Genomic DNA, 23,254 nt, shown 5'->3' with positions numbered 1-23,254 from the left:
TCCACAATTAGAAATATCGCTATCATCATTTATTTTTGGTCACCGTCTTTCCCTTTTCACAGGCAAGTTTTTTTGTGTAGCATTTCCCATAGAACCCCGATGGCTCCACGGTAGACACAATGATCAGTCCATACCAGTCATGTTATTTTCTCGAATCAATTTATAACCTTTAACCCAGGAGGGTAAATGACATAGAAGGCTTCGGGTAATCTTGAACTTTAATGTGTTAAATTCATAGCTCATAATTCAGAGGCCATCAAGCCTCCACATTTGGAGAACCTGCACTTGTAATCATAACAAGTCTTTTAGATCCCTTTAAAGTCACCGAATGAACTGTACGAATCATAGCGTACTCTGGTACGAATGCATTTTGTTTACAAATTACATGCGTCAAAGAAGGAATTATCCGTGTCAGCGGACAGGGGAGGCAACTTTGTCGTGTAATTGAAGTCCCTTGGTTGACAACCTACGCCATTTTCGCCGATCAAACAACCAAATTAATTAATTATGCTTAGGTTTGGAGCTTAATCCGTCAATTAATTTCATGATAAATGTTCTTGGGCTTGATTACAGGTACTTGGATCTAAAATAAGTAAAGTATGCCACTCGATTCTGAGCTATGAATTTAACACACTAAAGTTCAAGATTACCAGGCTTCGTGCACCATGATCAAGTGGGAAGGAGAGACCCAAATCGACAACCAGCACGGAGTTACCACTCAATCGGTGATTTCGTCTTGGAGGCAGCCATTTTTGGAAGGGGAATAACTTACTTGCTTTTATTGTCGACTCGGAGTGAGCTCCCCTCGTTTGTCGGCGATCCAGGTTTCGTGTCTTAACTGGACGAACTAGTCCTTGAGTTTGCCGAACAAGTTCACCCAGTTAAGACACAAACCATGGTTCGCGAACCTTAGTTCGGCGAACCAATGGTTCGTCTGGTTAAGAACAGCCTTTAAGGTCCCGATTTTGGCACAATGTCATTAATCAATGTTTCATGGCGCATATTGATTTTTCAAATCGGATAGCCAACTTGTACAGACGTGTTTGACAAATGCATGCAATACATTATGTCACCGCTTTTGTGTATGTGCGTTACCTGTAAAATAGGGGAAGGGCTCCTAATATGGACCACTTTTTGTTTCATGCTGATAACTAGCTTGTTTTCTTACGAAGAAGTTTCATTTTGTGTTTGGTAGTCCTTCTCTCTTAGGTTAACTGTCAGGCCTAATTAGAGTAAAATAGCTTTGATATATTTTCAGCAAAAATTAAATACAGAAAAAAATCACAAATAAAGCGGCCTTCACGAATCACCGTAAAAAGCCCCCTATTCTTCAAAATAACACGATACAACTTAGTGTACAAGTCAGACTAATTAAAAGATGCTTTAGATTTATCTGTTTCGGGTTGATGAGAGCATTATTTGAAGCACACCAGGAAACTAAAGAAGCTTATCAAAAACAGAGTGAAAATAAGTGAAATTATGAATTTCTACGAAAAGAAGACTATTTGTTAATTCTTTTTTAAATCTCGAGGGCTAGTTATAGGTTATTTTCAGCAAGCTTAATTATTTTTTGTTTACAGTAGAAACTCGGGGTCAAAACTGCTAAAATGTAACAAATACGGTCTTAGCTTTCATAAATAGCAATTTTTGTGTGATAACAGCTTTGGCTGTGGACAGAAACGAGTCCGTCTTAGGCGGCAAATTTAGAGTGGACGCTGCCAAAAGTGAAAAAAAGAAAAAAGCCAAACGGTTTTGAGGTTTGTGTTTCTGCAACTGTTTTGACATGTGCAAGTTATCCAGAGAGGGTGAGTACAGCGAATGAAATTGTTTTTAGCGCTCTAGCGCCGTTAGTTTGTCGGAACAGGAGGTGGTCCATATTAGGAGCCGGTCCATATTAGGAGCCCTTCCCCTACATAATTTGGTTGGCTGCGATAGTCTGTTACACCCAGACCCTGTTTTCATTTCATTCAGTATAAAGGCTAGACATGATTGTCAATAGAACATCCCGCCTCACTATTTTGCCTTTAGATCTGAGCCAGATTTTCTTGTTGGAATTTTGTTTTCGGACTACAGCATCGGGTGTGCGCGGGTTAAGTCCAAAAAAAAGTATTTAGAATACCTAACACCAAATATTTGTGTTACAAATTTGTGAACTGACCTGTGTTGGAACTGATCTTTATATCAACTCGATTATTGCGTTTGAGTTTGATAAAAAAAAAAAAAATCGACTCTTTAACGATGACTTCGCTTAATTTCTTGATTATCTTCGGACTGTGTACTCTCTCCAGAGCAAAATCGAGTGTAAAAAGCAAAATGTTTGATGACGTCAAAATGGATGACGTCGTCTTTACAGATGGACTGTTGTTTACGTCATCCACAAGATTAAAATTAGATTGCGGTCGAGAGTGTCACAGTCAAGAGAGTTGTGTTACGTTCACTTACGTAAAAGGGTCTTCAAAAACCTCTCCCGGCTCTTGTCGTTGCCATTCCACCGCAGTAGTGACGTCAATAAGTCCTGCTACACTCCCCGCTAGCGGAGCAAAGACATACAATGAGAAAGGCGTCGCAAGCACCAGGTGAGAATGTCTTCATTACAATATATTTTCAAGAGAGTGAATACGCTTGTTTGCTAACTTGGTTGGTGGGTGGGTTGATTTTGGATCCGTTGTGTACCTAAGACTCGGCACTTTTCTTTGATATACGGCTCTCTGTGTATAACTGGATCAAGCACGTGATAGTCGCTAATAAATGAAGTAAATCGTTGTTTTTTACCCGAATAAAGTACATACTGCGACTACTTGGAACCTCACAGTGAGGAGGGTATTACAGTGTTGGTCTACATCCTTGTGTGCCCGTGTATGTATGTTTGGGTTTGATTATGTCCTTGAGGAAGGAGATATTTTTAGAAAATATGAAATGCAAATAGGCGGCCATAATTAATTGTCCTGATATCTTCTTCGTCTAGCAGATTATCAAGACCCAACATACGTACACGAGTACATACGGATGTAGACCAACTGTTGCAGTGATATCCTCATCCTCATTGCCAGGTTCCAATTACTCTCAGCATGTACCTTAATTGGAGAAACAAACAAGTCGCGTAAGGCGAAAATACAATATTTAGTCAAGTAGCTGTCGAACTCACAGAATGAAACTGAACGCAATGCCATTTTACTCGTAGCATCGTCAGGCCACCGCTCATGGCAAAGGCAGTGAAATTGACAAGAAGAGCGGGGTAGTAGTTGCGCTAAGAAGGATAGCACGCTTTTCTGTACCTCTCTTTGTTTTAACTTTCTGAGCGTGTTTTTAATCCAAACATATCATATCTATATGTTTTTGGAATCAGGAACCGACAAGGAATAAGATGAAAGTGTTTTTAAATTGATTTGGACAATTTAATTTTGATAATAATTTTTATATATTTAATTTTCAGAGCTTGTTTTTAATTCGAATATAACATATTTATATGTTTTTGGAATCAGCAAATGATGGAGAATAAAATAAACGTAAATTTGGATCGTTTTATAAATTTTTATTTTTTTTTTTAATTTTCCGATTTTTAATGACCAAAGTCATTAATTATTTTTTAAGCCACCACGCTGAAATGCAATACCGAACCCCGGGCTTCGTCGAAGATTACTTGACCAAAATTTCAACCAATTTGGTTGAAAAATGAGGGCGTGACAGTGCCGCCTCAACTTTCACGAAAAGCCGGATATGACGTCATCAAAGACATTTATCAAAAAAATGAAGAAAACGTTCGGGGATTTCATACCCAGGAACTCTCATGTCAAATTTCATAAAGATCGGTCCAGTAGTTTAGTCTGAATCGCTCTACACACACACACAGACACACACACACACACACATACACCACGACCCTCGTCTCGATTCCCCCCTCTACGTTAAAATATTTAGTTAAAACTTGACTAAATATAAAAACACTTATGAATTAGCGACTGTCACGTGTTTGACCCAGTCATACACAGTGAGCCTTATATCAAAAGAAAATGCCGAGTCTTAGGAACACAACGGTACCAAAATAAAGACGCACGAAGCAATTGGAAACTTTGACTTTCGTACGTAAACAGCTTACTTTACATTCACCAAGACGCAAAGGAGCAAAAGACACGCAAGTACAGTATGAAGAATAAACAGAATAATACATGGCTAGCTGTGTCATACCATATTTACAAACGTTGCTTTTGTCAAATTTTGAAAACAAAACAACGAGTGTAAATCTGATATGACACATCAAGCCATGTAGTATTCTCTGTATCATATAATTATGGGTATAACCTACAACATCCTTGGTAGCGCAAGTAGAACCAACGATTAAGGCACAACATGTGAGCAATTGACATCCACAATTGCAATTGCTTTGGGGGGGGGGGGGGTATCTTAATCCTTTTCCAGATGTCAAACGCCCCCGAGCACTACTAAAGCAACGATTTGTCTTTATATTACACATGGCGATATAAAGAGTCAAAATTTAAAGTTACAACCATTCTTCCAAACACTCATACTATTAACTGTTTTCGATAGAACTGTATATTTTTCGAACTCTTGTTTTGAAGATCGCGGTTATTACTCAATAATATCAGGTGTTTCTGTGTCATCAGGTGATTGGATGCAGAAGAGATGCACGGTCGACAGTGAGTGTCCAGCGACAGAGAGCGGATGTTATGAAGGGCTATGTCTGTGTACACCTGGTTACTACTACTCCATCAGTCAGAACGCCTGTGTTGACAGTAAGTGTCGATGATTGATTAATTGAGTCAACTTTATTAGACTGTCTTCGGTGTCCGGACACCCCCGTGTGCACACATGCGCACAATACAGATATCAAGCTCACAACCAAAGTCTCAGGGCTTTGTAAACACGAAGACACGCATGTATCACCTCTCGTCTTTCATAATCATGATCGTACCTCAATATAGCGAAACAAGTCGAATGCGGAATGTCAAAGAAGACAGCCGCAGTGGGCTTGTTACACCCCCGGTATAGGGGTGTGTATAGGTTTCACTCGATGTGTTTGTGTTCGCAAGTAGATCTCAAGAATGAACGGACCGATCGTCACCAAACTTGGTGAACAGGTTATATACATTCCTGGGACCAGTCAAACACACGGTTAGGGAGTTATTGGTGGATTAAAATTATACAAGGCCTGGTATAGACGGACACCCCCGTTGGTCAAAGGGAAATAACCATTCTCACTGCCACCAACTGAGAAGGTTATTTCCCTTTGACGGAGGTGTAGTTCCTATCGGAGGAATTTCTTGTTCGAGTCAAAAATCACACCATACCTTCGGCGTGTTACCAATACTATGTCCCAATATAAACCAACAGGTCTAAGAGGAAGTTAGTCATTCATTCATTGGCTCATCTCCGGAAATGTTCACACCGAGTTTTGTTTTGTTTAAGAGTTGATGGTTAAATACCCATCAATAGAGCTGAACGCAAACAGGGAACAACTGTACTCTTTGTGTGTGAGGACCGGATTTTGTTTTAAAACCGGCGGCCAGATTTGTGAAAGAAGTTTCATGCAAACTGTTATGTATTTCAGGGAGAGTCCATGTGAAGATGTCTCACAACTGTGCGTGTCGGTAGAATCTGTCCGTTTTACTTTACAGTGAAATGTGACATGGTTGAAGTTTTTTTTTAGTTTATTTTAAAATGTTTTGTTTGTTTTCTGTCTCTCTCTGTTTCTCTCTCAATCTCTGTCTGCCTTGTATGTCTGTCTTTCTGTCTGTCTGTCTGTTTGTCTGTCTATCTGCCAGTTTTTTTGTTATCAGATATAGTATAAGCGCACACATGTACTCATGTGTATGTACCGTACATGAAAGACATTTCATAATACACTGTAAACCTTTATTTCAGTTATGTCACCAGGAATTGTGAACATTGATTTCTTTGATTTGCATTCAACCACTTTGCCAAACGTATAGGTCCAATTCATTCTTCTTACTCGGCGTGACGTTATCAAATGGATCGGCTAGCTTTAGCTCTAAGGGGCACAACTCCGCTCATACTCTCTTCGCGCCGCCATATTGGATGCCGTCTTTGTTAGTTTTCTTCATTGCACTCTTGTTCTTTTTGCGTATTTCACTGTGTATGCAGACAAAATGAAGAAAACTGTGCATGCATGAGTCCAAAGGGGATCTGCCTTTTTAACACAACAGCTTAACATAAAAAGTGCGCCTCACACATGGTCTTTTGGAACTTTTACTCAGCCCTGTTACCATGCAGATGCGTACTTTATTGCGATCGGCTCTGCTTAGCTTAGCTTAGCTTAGCTTAGCTTAGCGTCATACTTAGCCTAGCTTATAGCGTCATACTTAGCTTAATTAGCTTAGCCAGGGCCGGACTACCGGGGGGGGGGGGGGGGGGTTATGGGGGTTGCGCAACCCCCCCCCCCCCCCCTAGCCTAAACATGTACCTTACTTATTTAATTTTTTTTTTATTATTGCTTATTTTATACCGTTTCATGCAAGGAGCGACCATTTTCCTATCTCAGAATATGACCTACCCGTCAGCTTCAGGGGGCTTCGCCCCCTGACGCCCAAAACGATCTGCAGTTAACAACGCCAACCAGCTTCTTGGAGGATGCATTAGAGTCAAAACAGGACAAACCATTACCCAAACTTGAAAAAAACATATCTAGGAGTGACAGACCAGTAATTGTCTGAAGAGTTCTGCAGACCAATTGCCCACGACATCATAAATGAGTTGTGCATATCCACAACATTTATCATATTTAATCCACCATCATCTTTTAATTTACACATAATTGTTCGTTTTACTTTTTCAAACGCCCGTGTATTTGAATATTTTTTCTTCCAAATAAACCTGAACAAAATGGAATTAATTTGATGTAAAACATGATAAGGCACTGCTAGAGACTGGAAAATATAAACGAACTGAGATATAAGAAAGGTTTTAACAATGCAAATTTTACCTTGTATACTTAAGTTTCTTTTGGACCAATTAAAAATTATTTGTTGCATACGTTGAATTTTCTTAGACCAGTTGTCTTCAATTGATGACGCAGGTATATTGTTTGAAAAAACAATTCCAGCGGTTTTTACTTTCCGTTTCCATTTAAGACCAAAATATTGGTCAGTACAGTATTTGTTTGACCCAATCCACATGGCTTCAGTTTTATTTACATTCACTTCTAAATTGGAAACAGCTTTAAACATGTTTAAAATATGTAAAGCTCTTTCCAGATCTCTTTGATCATGTAAAAAAAAGGGTGACATCATCGGCATATAAGAGCAGTTTTAGGACCCTCATTGGTGATACCTCAAAAGGTGACATGGGTAGCCGGATACCCTCAACATCTTCATCTGAACGAATCTTAATTGCTAACAATTCAAGGGCTATAATAAATGCCATCGGCGAGAATGGACATCCTTGGCGGATGCCTGATTCCACAGGGAAATGCTCAGATATCCACCCTGTATAATTAATACAACTTTGACTGTTTTTCATGATAACCGAAGCCAATTTCTCTCCAAAACCAAACTTATCAAAAGCAAACAAAATAAAGTCTTTGGATATGCTATCAAAAGCGCGTCGAAAATCAACTGCCAATAAAACTCCAGGTTTATCCATTGTATTCATAATATCTATGGTGTCATCAATAAGTCTAATCATTGTGCTAATTTTCCTACCTTTCATAAAACCAACCTGATTTTCATGAATAATATCACCAATTACAGTTGAAAGTCTCCTTGCCAGACATTTTGCGAGGATCTTGTAATCTGTGTTAGTCAGAGATATGGGTCTCCAATTCCCGAGATCATCTCTGGGCAATTCTTTCCCTTTATGGATTAATGTCAAGACAGCTTGTTTTTGAGTGGTCGATAACTCGCCATTAGCAAAGGATGATATAAAGGAGGCATGAACTACATCCCAGATTCCTAATCTTCAGCCAAAACACTTTATAAAAACAGGTAGTGAGGCCATCAAAAACCTGGGGCTGAATCGTTATTTAATTATTTTAGAGCAACTGTTAATTCCTCTTTGGTAATATCAGAATCTAGATTGCCTTTTTGGTCATTGGAGAGAAACAGTATATTCAAATCTTGTACAAATTCCTGTGCGCTCACTTCGTTAAATTCAGATTGTTTTTCATATGCATCTTTAAAAAAAAAGTACCTGTTCTTTCATAATTTCTTGCTGTGTATTTACTACCCTGCCATCTTTTGTTTGCAACCGGTCCATAATTTTCATATTGGCTTTACTTTTTTCCAAGTTAAAAAAATATTTGGTGTTCTTCTCCCCTTCTTCAATAAACTGGACACGGGAACGAACTTGGGCACTTTTGGCTTTTTCCAGTGACAGTACCTCAAGCTCTGATTTAATATTTTCTCTCTTTATCAAAAGTGTCTCATCCTGTGGTTTATTGGCTAATAGTGTATCAGATTCATCTAATTCCCTCTGAAGAGAAACACAATAATTAGTTTGTTTTCGTTTCCTTCCTGCTGCATAGGCTGTACACAAATCACGCATTCGTACTTTCAATAATTCCCATTTTAAGTGAGCATTCGTATCCATATTTCTACTAAAAAGGCATCAATCAAATCATTCATTAAATCAACAAAACATTTGTCACTCAATAATTGGTTATTGAATTTCCAATAAGAGGGACCACGTTTGATATTTACAAACTGAATTTTGAGTTCAAGCAAACGATGATCTGTGTGTGGTACTGACAAAATATTACAAAAAAGGGTTTTATCAAATAAATGATCAGAAACTAAAATATAATCGAGACAACGGGCTATAAAGGGATTCTTCCTACTCCAGAAAAACTCCTTTTCATCTGTGTGAAACAGGCGCCATACATCATTTAAGACATTATTATTTAAGAATTGCTGGAAATTTACCACATCAACCGTTTTATGCTTTTCTCCACTTACAATATCTAAATCGTTATTCAAAACACAATTAAAATCACCACAGATTATTTTTCTCACCATCTAACTGGGGTTAGCTCCTGGCTATCTGACCGTAAGCGTCTGTGTGTGTGTGGGTGTGGGTGTGTGTGTGTGTTTGTGTGTGTGTGTATGTGTTTGTATGTGTGTGCGTGTGTGTGTGTTTTCTGTCTGTCTGTCTGTCTATGGGTGTGTGTGTGTGTGTGTGTGTGTGTGTATGTGTTTGTGTGTGTGTGTGCGTGTGTTTGTGTGTGTGTGTGTGTGTGTGTGTCGCGCGCGCGTGTGAGTGTGTGTGAGTGTATGAACGTGTGTGTGTGTGTGTGTGTGTGTGTGTGTGTGTGTGTGTGTGTGTGTGTGTGTGTGTCTGCATTTAGCGTGTACGTTGAGTCTGAAAAATAATGAATAAGAAAGTACAAATATCGTGTGTCGTGAACATAATTTATCTAATGTTGTGACATAAATGCACAATGATATCGGACTCATTTTGTGTTTGAATACATGTGCAATATTCAATGCTAATAGATTCAAGCTTGCGTGCGTGCATGTGTGTGTGTGTTTGTGTGTGTGTGTGTGTGTGTGTGTGTGTGTGTGTGTGTGTGTGTGTGTGTGTGTGTGTGTGTGTGATTATGTGTCATTGTCTGCGTATGCGCGTGTGCGTTTTTTTGTTTGTGTGTGCCCATGCGTCTGCGTGTGTCTCTATATAATTATTTACGTCCGTGTGCAATTAAAATTGATTAAGGATACATAAGTTAAACCTTAAGAAATCTCAGCTGCTTTCATCTAGTCTGTACAATCCTTTCCTAGTCGGCTATCAACAGATTAACAAGTCGTGTAATGCGAAATTACTACATTTAGTCAAGCTTGTGGAGCTCACAGAATGAAACTGAACGCACTGCATTTTTTCACAATGACCGTAGTCCGCCGTTCGTGCAAAACGCAGTGAAACTGACGAGCCTGTTTAGCGCGGTAATGGTTTCGCTGTGCTGCATAGCACGCTTTTCTGTACCTCTCTTCGTTTTAACTTTCTCAGCGTGTTTTTAATCCAAACATATCATATCTATATGTTTTTGGAATCAGGAACCGACAAGGAATAAGATGAAATTTGTTTTAAATCGATTTCAGAAATTTAATTTTGATCATAATTTTTATGTTTTTAATTTTAAGAGCTTGTTTTTAATCCGAATATAACAAATGTATATGTTTTTGGAATCAGAAAATAATGAAGAATAAGATGAACGTAAATTTGGATCGTTTCATATAAAAAAATATTTAATTACAATTTTCTGATTTTTAATGACCAAAATCATTAATCAATTTTTCGGCCACCTAGGTGAAATGCAGTACCGCAGTCCGGCCTTCGTCGAAAATTGCTTTACGAAAATTTCAATCAATTTGATTAAAAAATGAGGGTGACGTCATAAAAGACATTTATCGAAAAAATGAAAAAAATATCTGGAGATATCATACCCAGGAACTCTCATGTAACATTTCATAAAGATCGGAACAGTAGTGAATCGCTCTACACACACACACACAGACAGACAGAAAGACACACACACACAGACACACATACACCACGACCCTCGTTTCCATTCCCCATCTTTGTAAAATCATTTAGTCAAAACTTGACTAAATGTAAAAAGTAAAGTTCGAGCGTGTCCATTTTGGTTTCATTGATCGTAACACCATTTAATGCATTGGGGTTCAAACACAAATCCTGAAAATCAATCTCCAACATTGTATTAGATTGTATACAGTATAACAATGCCTTCAGGCGAAAAAGGATAACTATGTAGTTCACGCGGCTCCCCTTTCTGAACCAGTGTCAATGATTTATTGACAAGCGTCATCCAGGTTTCGACTACATCGACAACACCGTGTAATACGCTAGCGTGTTTGTTTTTTGTTCTTTGTTCTTTATTATTGATTGTTGTTAATCTTTTCATTCTCGTAACAATGAGATCTGATCACCGAGATTGCCACTGTCAAATCCGGGTCGCAAAATATGACTTTCGAAACATTAGTTTGTGGAAAGAGAAGACCCCACACCTGCTCGGCTTACGTCCATAATTATATAGTATTTGCAGTTCGGTTCCTCTCGAGCAAGACACACCATTTAAATAACTGATGGAATCTCTTTTAAGATCGAAGAGAGGAATTCTCTGTTATGACAAACCACGACTGAACAAATCAAATTTCTTCTTGACCCTTTCTTCCTATTAAGTAAAACAATGTTCGAGGGGAAGTCTAGTGCAAATAACAGCGTCACGTACAATGCGTCACTTCTTCGTGCATGCCTCGAGAAAATGACAACGGATTTCGAGAACAAACTAAGACTGAGGTGTGTGTGTGGTTTTTTTTTTCTTTTTTTTTCTGTGAGCAAACCACGAAGGAAATCGTTTTGCTTTATTTTCTTTTAACAAGTTCATAACTTCAAAAGATACTGTAATGCTCGCTGGAAAAGATTAATCCAGGCCTGCTGAGTTATGTCAGCAGTTGCAAGCTACTTTTATCCTACATACGTGAGAGAGACACCCGTGAGATAATAATCGTTCAAATCACACGTGTGTATAACATGTAAATGAGGTCATGTCAAGCAAGTCTGGCAGGGACCTGTTTTTCCACTGCTTATGATGCCAAAGTCACCGAGACAAACGTCATTGTAGAAACAAAAATTGCGCTCGCTAATTACCCTCGATGAATCTTTAGAACCAACACGTCACGCCACACTTTCGGAGTGATATTTCTTTGCTTTGACGTAATAGATTGCACGAGGCTTCAGAAGAGATCGAGGTTCCAAAACAAGCGTCTTCAATTTAGCTGCCTTGGCTGCAGGACATTTTCAGTAAAATACACGTAAGTACAGTATGTAGGATAAACTGAATACTACATGGCTTGCTGTTTCGTACCAGATTTACACTCGTTGCTTTTTCAAATAGTGAACAGCTCGCTTTCGCTCGCAGTTCAATTTTTTAAAAAAACAACTCAGGTAAATCTGGTACGACACAGCAACCCATGTAGTATTCTCTATGTACATGATAAACTGTTCCCTGCCACTGTTTTGCACTTGTCGGGAATGTATATTTTCAAGCGCACGTTCGTTGGTAGTAGTCGATGTTCGCCGAATCAGGGGTCCAGTCTGAGGGCGAATCCAAGACAGCTAACTCCTTCATGTAACACTTGGTGCTTAGTTGTTGGTTGTAGCCAATAGAACGGCATGACGTTTGGCTACTACACGCATTCAAGCAGTCTTGGTCTTCCAATGCAGCGGGAGTGACGTAAGACATGGGTATGTAGAACGTACTGTTAGGGTAGCGGAGGTAAGACGGTGCAAGTCTGCATGACGAACAAGCTGAGAAATAAAGAAGAAAACAACATATTTGATTATTCGCGAGATGAAATGAGGACACACACACACACGTACACACACACACATACGTACACACACGTACACACACACACACACACACACACACACACACACACACACACACGTACACAAATACACACACACACACACACACACACACACACACACGTACACACACACACACACACACACAACACACACGCACACACATCACATCAAGCAAAAACAAGCAGCCAACTAGTATTTCAGGTTATCAATGAACCACTTTGTTTAATCAACTGTTACATTAAATAAGTCCTTTCTTCATCTTCTTCTTCCATCGAAGATACTTTCATCCTGATGCAGGCCACCTTGTTATTCATCCTAGATATATCTAGGCTTTTACACGGGACATAAACAACCAGTCAGCTTCCAAGCACAAACAAGAATATCGTCTAGCCTGCATTTTATTAAACAGAGTGAGCTCTTTTTGCTGAATTAATTTGGCAGAAGTGTTACTAACGATATAAATTCAGATGATGACGACGATGATGGTGATGATGATGACGATGACGATGACGATGATGATGATGATGATGATGATGATGATGATGATGATGATCCTGTCACCAGCGCCATGCCTAAGTTGTATTATACAGGGAAGCAATGACATGTATGAGGAGAAAGAGGACGACGAGGGAGCGGGGGAAAAAGTGGCAAAATGACGATGATGATGATGATGATGGTGATGCTGCTGCAGCTGCCGCTGCTGCTGCTGCTGCTGCTGCAGCAGATGATGATGATGATGATGATGATGATGATGATGATGATGATGATGATGATGATGATGATGATGATGATGATGATGATGATGATAACGACGACGACGTCGACAATGACGATAATGATAATAATGATAGTTGGTTTTATTTTTTTAAATTTTTTTTAAAGGGACAACGGGTGGTATTTTTCTTGAGTTTTCTTATGGGATTACCGCTTAAAAACAAAAAGCAATGGCTATGCCTGATGACAAAATTCCAGGCAGAGTACCAAAAGCAACAGAAGTTCTAAACCGAGGAAAAAGACGATCGTTACGAAGCACTGACGGAACGGGAAAAAGCACGTTTCTTAATGAAATTTGTTTCAAACCTATCTGCACTAGTAAATAACATGACATACTCTGAACACAGCTGTCACGGCCGCTGGAGTAGTAATAGCCGGGGACACAGAGACATCGGCCCTTGAAGCACTCAGATTTCTTGACCTCCGGACAGTCGGAGTTCACAATGCAGGGATTATCTACCCAGGCTGTAGATACACAAACATTACTGACACAATTAGATTGGTGCATGGTAAATAAAGGTCATGCATGAACGGAACACAGAGAAAATGACATAGAAACACATTATCATCGAATGATTAGATGAGTGGATGATTGCATGGAAAAGGTCATGCAAGAACGGAATCCAAAGGACATAGACATTCTTTACTATCAAATAGTTAGATTGGTGGAAGATTATATGAAAAAGGCCATTCATGATTAGAATTAGACAGAGAAAATAACATAGAAAAGTATATTCACAAATTACTGAGAGTGGTGGATGACTGCATGGAAAAGGTCATGCATGACCGGAAAACAGAGAAAAGGACATGGAAAGAAGTGTCGAGTAGAGAATAAAACAAACACAGAAGATGACGACGAAAACGTAAACAATTCGAAAATGTCCATGTATTAAATCAGTCATTCAATAAATCAATTAGGTATCTAATCGAATCCCTCCCTCCGTCACTCCCTTTATTCATCCCTCCATTCTTCTCTCCATACGTGAAAATACCATTCGACAGAGCACACAGATAGACTAGATAGACAAACAGACGAATGCGCAGATTGTAACTAAGAATGAAAGCAGACAGATGGACACAATATGTGTTTATTTATTGATTTTGTTCCCCAAAATTGTTTACCAACCTGATGTTCCTCTGAGCAAACTGTATGTCACTGCCATATTCGTCACATGTGATTGAGACGTCATTTTATTTGGGAAAGCTTCGTACCCGCGGCATTTTCCTCTTAATTTCCCGGTACTGTAAGCTAAATAAGTCCACTCAACGCAGCAGTCGTGACGAAAGCAATGACGAACACAGTCCAGTTTTGATCTGACGTCAGTTTCAAAAAGCACATTGTCGGTGTAAATGACGTCACGGATGCCCACGTCATGAAACGTACTGAAGTCTTGGCCAGCTGCCTTTAACGCGAAATCAAAAACACACCCATTCACAAAGATGAATATCAAAAGCATACATCTTTTCATTGTCGCGAGGTACATTTTCTGCCGTTTGTGTCTCTCGTTCTTCTTCTTCTTCTTCTTCTTCTTCTTCTTCTTCTTCTATTATGGCTTTTTTCTGTTCTGTTTTTGTTTGTTTTCGCTAGTAGGTTACATGTATTCTTCAAGGGTCGTTTTGACCAACCATCAATGTTGCGCGTTTCTTCGTATTAATTTATCACAATACCTGTTTTCCTGCTCTAGAAATAAACCAGTACCGTAAACTACCTTGCAAGCGCCCACTTCCCTTATGCACCAATAAGGTGTAAATTGTAAAGTTATGATGTTGCGCTATATAAATGCTCATTTATTATTATTATTATTAATTTCGCTCAAAAGTAGGGGGGTGGGCGTTTACTAGGTATTGTATCCTGTGCATAATCTATTCCTCATGAGAAATAGCGGTATTTGATCACTTGGTATGAGAATGATAGTAGGATGTCTATACCCTATATTTCTCTTTCTCTGAGACACAGACGCGTTCAGGTTCAAGTGCCTTGCCAGAATGGAACATGGAAACAAACCTCAACAATCCCTTTGTGTCATATTTTAAGAAAAAAAATGCTTATCATTTTCGCGAGTTTTCATACATAACCAGCTGGGTTACAAAAAAACAATGTTCATATTTGTCAAATTGAGGTAGTGAATATGTTTGAGCTTCAGGTGAAACGTTGATTGTCGAAGTAAAACCCAATCAGGCTGTTTATTTTACACGGGGAACCACGACGACTCATGATCAATTTGCAACTAACCTGTGCAATCGCAAATTGCGCTCCGAAAAGTCTTAAAACACTTCAAAGAAAAGGTAGATGATAACAAAAACAGTGACTGACCTTGCATTGCACATATGATGGCAGCACTGTGAATTTTTAGACGTCTCATACAGATATGACGCATTCGCTTGAACTTCTGACGCGTTTTGGGGCCCTGAATTGCATTCTTAAAGTTAGACTCCCTGTACGTGATTGTCCGTACTTTTGCACTATCAAAATGATGACAAAAACTAAGTATGGTGGCTACCGTTACCAGCCCAGCATTTTTTTTTTGGTTGCCCTTCGGAAGCATATCGCCTTCTGTTACATATTTATCAACCTCGGCCTTGCGGCCTCTGTCGATAATATTTAAAACGGAAGACGAGAAGCTCCCCCTCGGACCAAACAAAAAAAGCTGGTCTGACGAAAAGCCACCAAACATCTTATAATATCACAAATGAAAATGACGACTCAAGATTTCCTACGTATAACCAGCGTTGCCAGTAGCAGCGCGTTTGTCTGAACAAAAATCATAAACGTGCAGACATTGAAATATCATAAATATAGTCATTTAGCAAAATCGGGGAGGGGGAGTAGGCCTACAATACTTGTCAAACACAGCGTATTCAAAAAACAGTCCGTTCACTCGATCTCTTTAAATCCCCCAAGGTCGACTTAGTGAGTCTCTCAAATCTGTGTCCGCTTTTTGCATGGCTATCCAGAGACTGCAGGGGCAACAGTATGAACTCAACGGTATGGCTGCGTTGCAGCGTATTATTGTTATCATTGACTCGAATGATATCTCTGTATTTTTTGAAGAGGCTTAGAATCAAAACTGGGATTTGTTTACATCTTTGCTGGAACAAATGTGTGTGTGTGTGTGGGGGGGGGGGGGGGGCTTTACAAGGTATTATACCCTATACACAGTTTTTGACCCAAGCAAGGGAGTGGGCGTTTGCTCGATACTTGGCGCTTGCAATGAGGTTTACGGTAATCACAATGCACTGCTCTTTCAGTGACCTGTAAATCAAGCATTTCGTGCCGTAATGCTACTCGGGTTCCACAATTGATTCAAATTGATTTTCTGCACAGGCGTTCCTTTTGATACACTTTAAGATTTTCTCTGTTCTTATGACAAAGAAAACGCCTAAAGGTACCTGCGGATTTTGTTTTGTATAAATAGGGTTCAGCGGGGCTAGTTGTAACACGCGGCAAGTTGTAATAAAGTGGATACCACCGGTCACAATCAACCCAGCAAGTCTGTTTTGGGGACCAGTATGCTGTTTGGAATAAAATGTTACAATAAATGAACAACCATGACATTCAGAACAAATTAAGCACGAGCACTTTACAGGCGAAAACCACGTTTTTAGGTTGTGGTAAAAGTTAAGGTTGGACGTTGTTGTTATATCGATATCTTTCTCCGGGGTTTTTAACACATGAGCTTGCGGCGATCCATCTTGAACACACGGCCAGTACCGTGTAACTGGCCTTGATACGGAACGATCCAAGGGGGGCAATCTCAGTCATCTGAAAGCGGGAAATCCAAACGCAATCCGCTTTGTTCGATTTTATGGGCTTGGACGATAGAGAAAAATAAGAAAAGCAAAAGCTGGAGTCCAGTCTGGACGAAACTGTTATCAAGAACGCAGAATTGATTTTTTCTGAGTTTTTTTTTATTTAGCCGTAAGCGCCATGCTAAAACTGAAGTTGCGGCACAATTTCGCTTCTCGCACATCTGATGCTTGTTGACATGCATCAACAAAGGGGCCTCACTCTGGAAGAGTTCCCTGCTCCGATAAACATGGCGCTTACGGCTAAAAAAAAACTCAGAAAAAATCAATTCTGCGTTCTTGATAGCAGTTTCGTCCAGACTGAACTCCAGCTTTTGCGTTTCTTATTTTTCTCTATCGTCCAAGCCCATAAAATCGAACAAAGCGGATTGCGTTTGGATTTCCCTCTTTCAGATGACTGAGATTGCCCCCCTTGGATCGTTCCGTATCAAAGCCAGTTACACGGTACTGGCCGTGTGTTCAAGATGGCGGCGATCATCTTTTTTTGAGGATGAAAGTCGCTTGTTCATTTCCATGCTTGTTATTCTCACAAGTGCCAGGAGAAAGGTTCCGTATAACTCTCGCTTACTCCTTTACACGTGTCGTATGCATAAAGAGCGCTTACTTCCCTTTGGTTATTTAATATCTTGACAACTCTCTGCCTCATTTCGTTTAAGATTCTTGCTGACAGTTTCAATAAAATACAGCGATGGAGTTAAAGGAGACTTATTGTAATGATTGTCCGACTAATCCTTTACCGACGCTGAATGGCTGGATTGGTCGTGGGCTTAGTTGTAACAGCAACGACGGGGCAGGTTTTCTTCTGCGAAAAACACGTCTTATCACGCTGCGTTCAAGACGAAAAAGGAAGTTGGGAGATTTAACTCCCTTGAATTATCGTAGGTTTGACTTTCTACAGAAAAGCGACCAAATTATCTTTTCCGATTGTGTCAGCCGAACCAGGTCATAACCAAATTTAAGTAAAGACTTAAATTGTTTTATAGCGGTGTAAACACCTACCGCTTTTATGTCTTATCTTTGTTATTGAGTAACAAGTGATATATCTCGTATTGTAACCTACATGAAATACAAGAACGACATCGAAGTATCTTCCCACAGTTTACTTAACTCATTGTCTCCCAGGTACGGATATATCGATCCGTACCCACTCATATGGCTCTATCTGACTTAGGATGGATATATCCGTACACACAGTCACTTCAGTCGTTTCCAGTAACGTCGATTTAACGCCTGCATTCCATCGTGTTGATATACAGTTGCTACACAGTTACTACAATTCGGAGTGACCTGCTGCAGCACAGCTGGTCTCGGCTAACAAAAATGTGATCAACATAGGTGGGGTAGAAAGTGTTAATAAATGTAGTTACGCTCATAAACTATGGCCAGAGACGTAAAAGTGTGCCAGTGTCTTGGTGGTTTCACTATATCGCCATCATTGTGGTTGTTGTTGCTGTTGCTTTACTAACATGTTGTAGTGCCAGTGCTTTCAAGTTTCAACCAGTATTGAATCAATGTCCATCATCCCTGGTGTAACTATTTACCAGCGGAACAAGTTGTAAAATGGTTGCTACGTAATCGTATGACGTAAAAGCTCTTGCAGTTTTTGCTTTGGATACTAAATTGAAACACGATTATTGTGCTAAAAAGGAGGATGAATTTCCCATCCAATAAATGTAACACCGCTCTCCTCTACTATTTCTGTCTGGTTTTAACAAAGACTAAAGGTCAATAACTAATCAGCTAGCTAAAAGCTTGCTAATCCGAGTACCAAATAAACGCTCTGAGTTTGCTCCTAGCCTATCGACGCTATAGGGAAAAATATTTTAAATCATGGATTATTTCGCTTATGATTTACCTTATTCGACGGTTTCGATTTTTTGTAACCGAGAAAGTTCAAACAGAGTACAATTTTCCCGTGCCAACGGTGAGAAAAATACGTTTAAAATGTAAAGGATATTTCTTACATACGGAAGAGTATCAAGTTTTGACTGCATTAATTTACCAGAAACACATTCACACACACACACACACACACACGCACACGCACACTCACACACACACACACATACACACACACACACACACACACACACACACACACACAAACACACACACACACACACACATACACACACACACACACGGACGGACGCACGGACGCACGCACGCACACACACACACACACACACGCACACACACACACTCAAACGCACGCGCGCACGAAGTCACGTACGCACACACACACACACACACACACACACACACACACACACACACACACACACACTCACATTGAATCATTTCCACCATGAGCGTGAGATAGTAAAATTGTCCCTTGAGGTTTTGTTCTGTTCAGAAGCAAACATTATATTAATTGATAGTGTGCTGTTGATTCGAATACAATGAAACTGACCCCAGAAAGTCTTTTTGAATATCTTGCAATTTAACTTTTGTGTGTGTGGGAAAAGCAAATAAATCGACAATTTGATGTTTATTTTGATAACGCATCCCAGAAACTCTTTTGAACAAAACGAACTGTAGGCTGGGTATGATAGTTCTTATTGATCATGCCGCCAACTCAAATATTGTATCTATTATAGTCGTGTTGGTCCATTAGTATTCGACACACATGAAAACGTGTAATAACATCATCTCACAAATAAGAGTCTATGTTTATTGCCAATTGAACTACGCGTAGTTGGTATTTTCTCAACAAAATACTGTGTTTAGAAAGCACATAAAGCCAGTTTAAAATGCGATTCCCCTCTATGGCAACAATAGGGCACAGAAGCCGTTTCATTGCATTTCATTTCTGAACTCGATATACGTTGTTTTCATTCTTCGATTAAGGATATTATAGAGAGCATTTCCCAAGTGAAACGGCTGAATGGTGGTCGTAAGACCGGCCTGTTGTATCTAAAAATAGATAGACAGGGCAAACAGGTCGTTCCAGTACAAACGCTCAGGCAGATTTATTATTGGAAGATAGTTGAGGTCTTGAACAGGTCAATATGATTACTTATGATAACTGTCATCACTACTATTACGACATATCGACTGATCCCTTTTGGGAGGAATGCCAAGAACATTCTGATTAAAGTTACGTTGATATAACAAGCATAAAAGCTTATTTTTGAGCATAATTGTGTGCTTTTTATTTTTGTTTTGCAAGATTTCGGTTGGTTGCTTGCTTGCATGGTTCCTGAGTTGTTTGGTATGTTCTGCTTTACTTTACTTTGATTTATAGATTGTTTGTATGTCGTCTTACGAAAGCCTCCGACAGAGACTTCATTAATACGCTCGTACATTCACCGCGTGTAGGACATATTCACTCGTATAAGTATGTATTCGTCAAACCAAGGAAATAATAGTAGAACAATAGAATAGCAGATGTACCTTGGCTCTCCTGGATTGTTGATGTTATCTGTCAAGGAAGTATTTAAAACGTTAAAAAAAAAAAAGTGCAGAGTGCCCAAGGGTTCTGGTTGCACATTTGTAGAACGGCAAGAATTGCATCACCAACCCGTCACTGACTGCACACACACACACACAAACACACACACCCACACACACCCACACACACACACACACACAGAGGTATTTTTGCGGATGGCGTTCGAAGATACTAACAACATGTGAAATCGCGTGTTGTTTCAATTAAATAAAATAAAAGACTGCGGAGAATGAAATTAATTTTAATATTTTCGTGGAATGGAACTTGGTCACTTTCTTTTCGGTCTCCCCATAACAGCAGCCGACACGATTGCTCGCAATGTGAGAACGCTACAATACGGTAGGTTCAAACCAAGGGAGGTAATTAATCCGGCGCGGTCGTCGAACTGAATAATGGAGTTGTCTCTCTTGCATTAACACTAAACCATCGTCGGAAAAGCTTGAGAAAAGCATTCATGTTATAATTTGAACAATATTTTCTCGAATTCTTCCCGGCAGATTGGTCCTGGGTCTTTGGAGTACACCACCAAGGTTGATCGTGATGTGTTGATTCAAAAAAAGGTTTCATGGTGAACACAAAAATAAATACATACATTTCACCGACATTTACTGGTGCACTTCCTTCGACCCATTTCTTTTGACCCGGACATCTTGAACAGGTCATGATAATCAGTGTAACAAAAACAATTCATCATACTTGGCACATGTCTCTTCTGACTCTGAAATAGTTTTCCTCTTTCCTTAGAGATAAAAACAATGTTTAAATCAAATCAAATGAAATGGACACGACGTGGTTTTTTTTACGTGAAAGGAATGCACATTCTTGAACTCAATGAACTTGATTTTTTTTTCGCGGTGAAAGTGGAACTGTGGTATTATTGTTATGTTGTCCTTTCTGCCTGTCTGTCTGTTTGTCTGTGTACGTTTTTCCCCCTGTCTGCCTGCCTGTCTTGTCTGTCTGTCTGTCTGTATGTCTCTCTCTCTTTCTCATCTCTCTCTCTCTCTCTCATCTCTCTCTCTCTCTCTCTCTCTCTCTCTCTCTCTCTCTCTCTCTCTCTCTCTCTTTCTGTATCTCCTTCTATATATATCTGGTGTCTGTCTCCATATGTCTGTCTCCATATGTCTGTCTGTCTGTCAGTCTGGTGGCTGTCTGTTTGTATGTCTGTCTGTCTGTCTGTCTGTATCTCTCGCTCTCTATCTCTGTCTCTGTCTCTCTCTGTCTGTCTCTCTGTCTCTGTCTGTCTGTCTGTCTCTCTCTCTCTCTCTCTCTTTTTTTCTCTGTCTCTCTGTCACTCAGTGTCTCTGTCTCTCTCTGTCTCTGTCTCTCTCTCTCGCTCACTCTCTCTCTCTCTCTGTCGCCTTCAACAACACACGTCCTGCTGGGCGATTCGGTACTCTGCCCAGTGAAGCCTGACCTAATGTTTCGGGGAAAGAAAACAGAGAACCTGAGTGTCTCAGGCCTTGACAATGACGGTACCCACCGTTAATTCAATTTTCATCTTCAGTTTCACAAAACAAAAAATGAAAAACGACTCAATTTTCAATATTTCGTTTTTCAATCTTCAATACGGTAAACAGAAAAACAGTTCACTTCCGTTTTTCAATATTTGATTTTCAATTCACAAATCAAAAAACGAAACAAGGTCTAATGACGGTACCCACCGTTAATTCAATTTTCATCTTCAGTTTCACAAAACAAAAAATGAAAAACGACTCAATTTTCAATATTTCGTTTTTCAATCTTCAATACGGTAAACAGAAAAACAGTTCACTTCCGTTTTTCAATATTTGATTTTCAATTCACAAATCAAAAAACGAAACAAGGTCTACTTCCGTTTTTCAATATTTAGTTTTTCATTCTTCAAAACGGTAAACAGCAAAACAGTCTACTTCCGTTTTTCAATGTTTGATTTTCAAAGCGATAATAGAAAAACAATCAACTTCCGTTTCTCAATAATGTAATATCTTTCATAGTTTTCTTGTGCAATGAACGCTCCCCGATTTCCCAACCAATCGAAGCTTGGTGTCATTTGCGCCATAACGCGGTCGGGTCACTTTGTGCCCCGCCGGGACTACCCCGGACTACCCCGGACTACAAGAAATGTTTGGACAACAAAGACAGATCATGTGATGCCACAATCTATTGATCTGTGTTTATTTACAAAACCCAGACACACAATTTTAAGTCAAGTCAACAAGTTTATTTTCAACCACTGACCCTGACTACCCCGGACTGCCCCTGAATGCACGCACACGGACGATTGTGTGTGTGTGTGTGTGTGTGTGTGTGGTGTGTGTGTGTGTGTGTGGTGTGTGTGTGTGTGTGTGGTGTGTGTGTGTGGTGTGTGTGTGTGTGTGTCTGTCTGTCTGTCTGTCTGTGCGTGTGTGTGAGTGTGTGTGTGTGTGTGTGTGTAGAGCGATTCAGACTAAACTACTGGACCGATCTGTATGAAATTTGACATCAGAGTTCCTGGGAATGATAGCACACGCTTTCCCTTTATATTATATTCTTTGTGCCCCGGACTACCCCGAACTACCCCGAACTACCCCGGACTACCCCGGACTACCCTGGACTACCCCGGACTACAAGAAATGTTTGGACAACAAAGACAGATCATGTGATGCCACAATCTATTGATCTGTGTTTATTTACAAAACCCAGACACACAATTTTAAGTCAAGTCAACAAGTTTATTTTCAACCACTGCCGTGAAAAAAGCAGTGCGTTTAGTTTCATTCTGTGAGTTCGACAGCTTGATAAAAAAAACGCTCGCGCTGGACCCGAGTACTCTTCACACACACACACACACTCTCTCTCCCTCACTCCCTCTCTCTCTCTCCCTCTCTCTCTCTCTCTCTT

The sequence above is a fragment of the Littorina saxatilis genome, linkage group LG7 (genome assembly GCF_037325665.1).
Source record: "Littorina saxatilis isolate snail1 linkage group LG7, US_GU_Lsax_2.0, whole genome shotgun sequence".
In the NCBI taxonomy this organism is placed as follows: domain Eukaryota; kingdom Metazoa; phylum Mollusca; class Gastropoda; order Littorinimorpha; family Littorinidae; genus Littorina; species Littorina saxatilis.
This window is presented reverse-complemented; position numbering follows the sequence as displayed.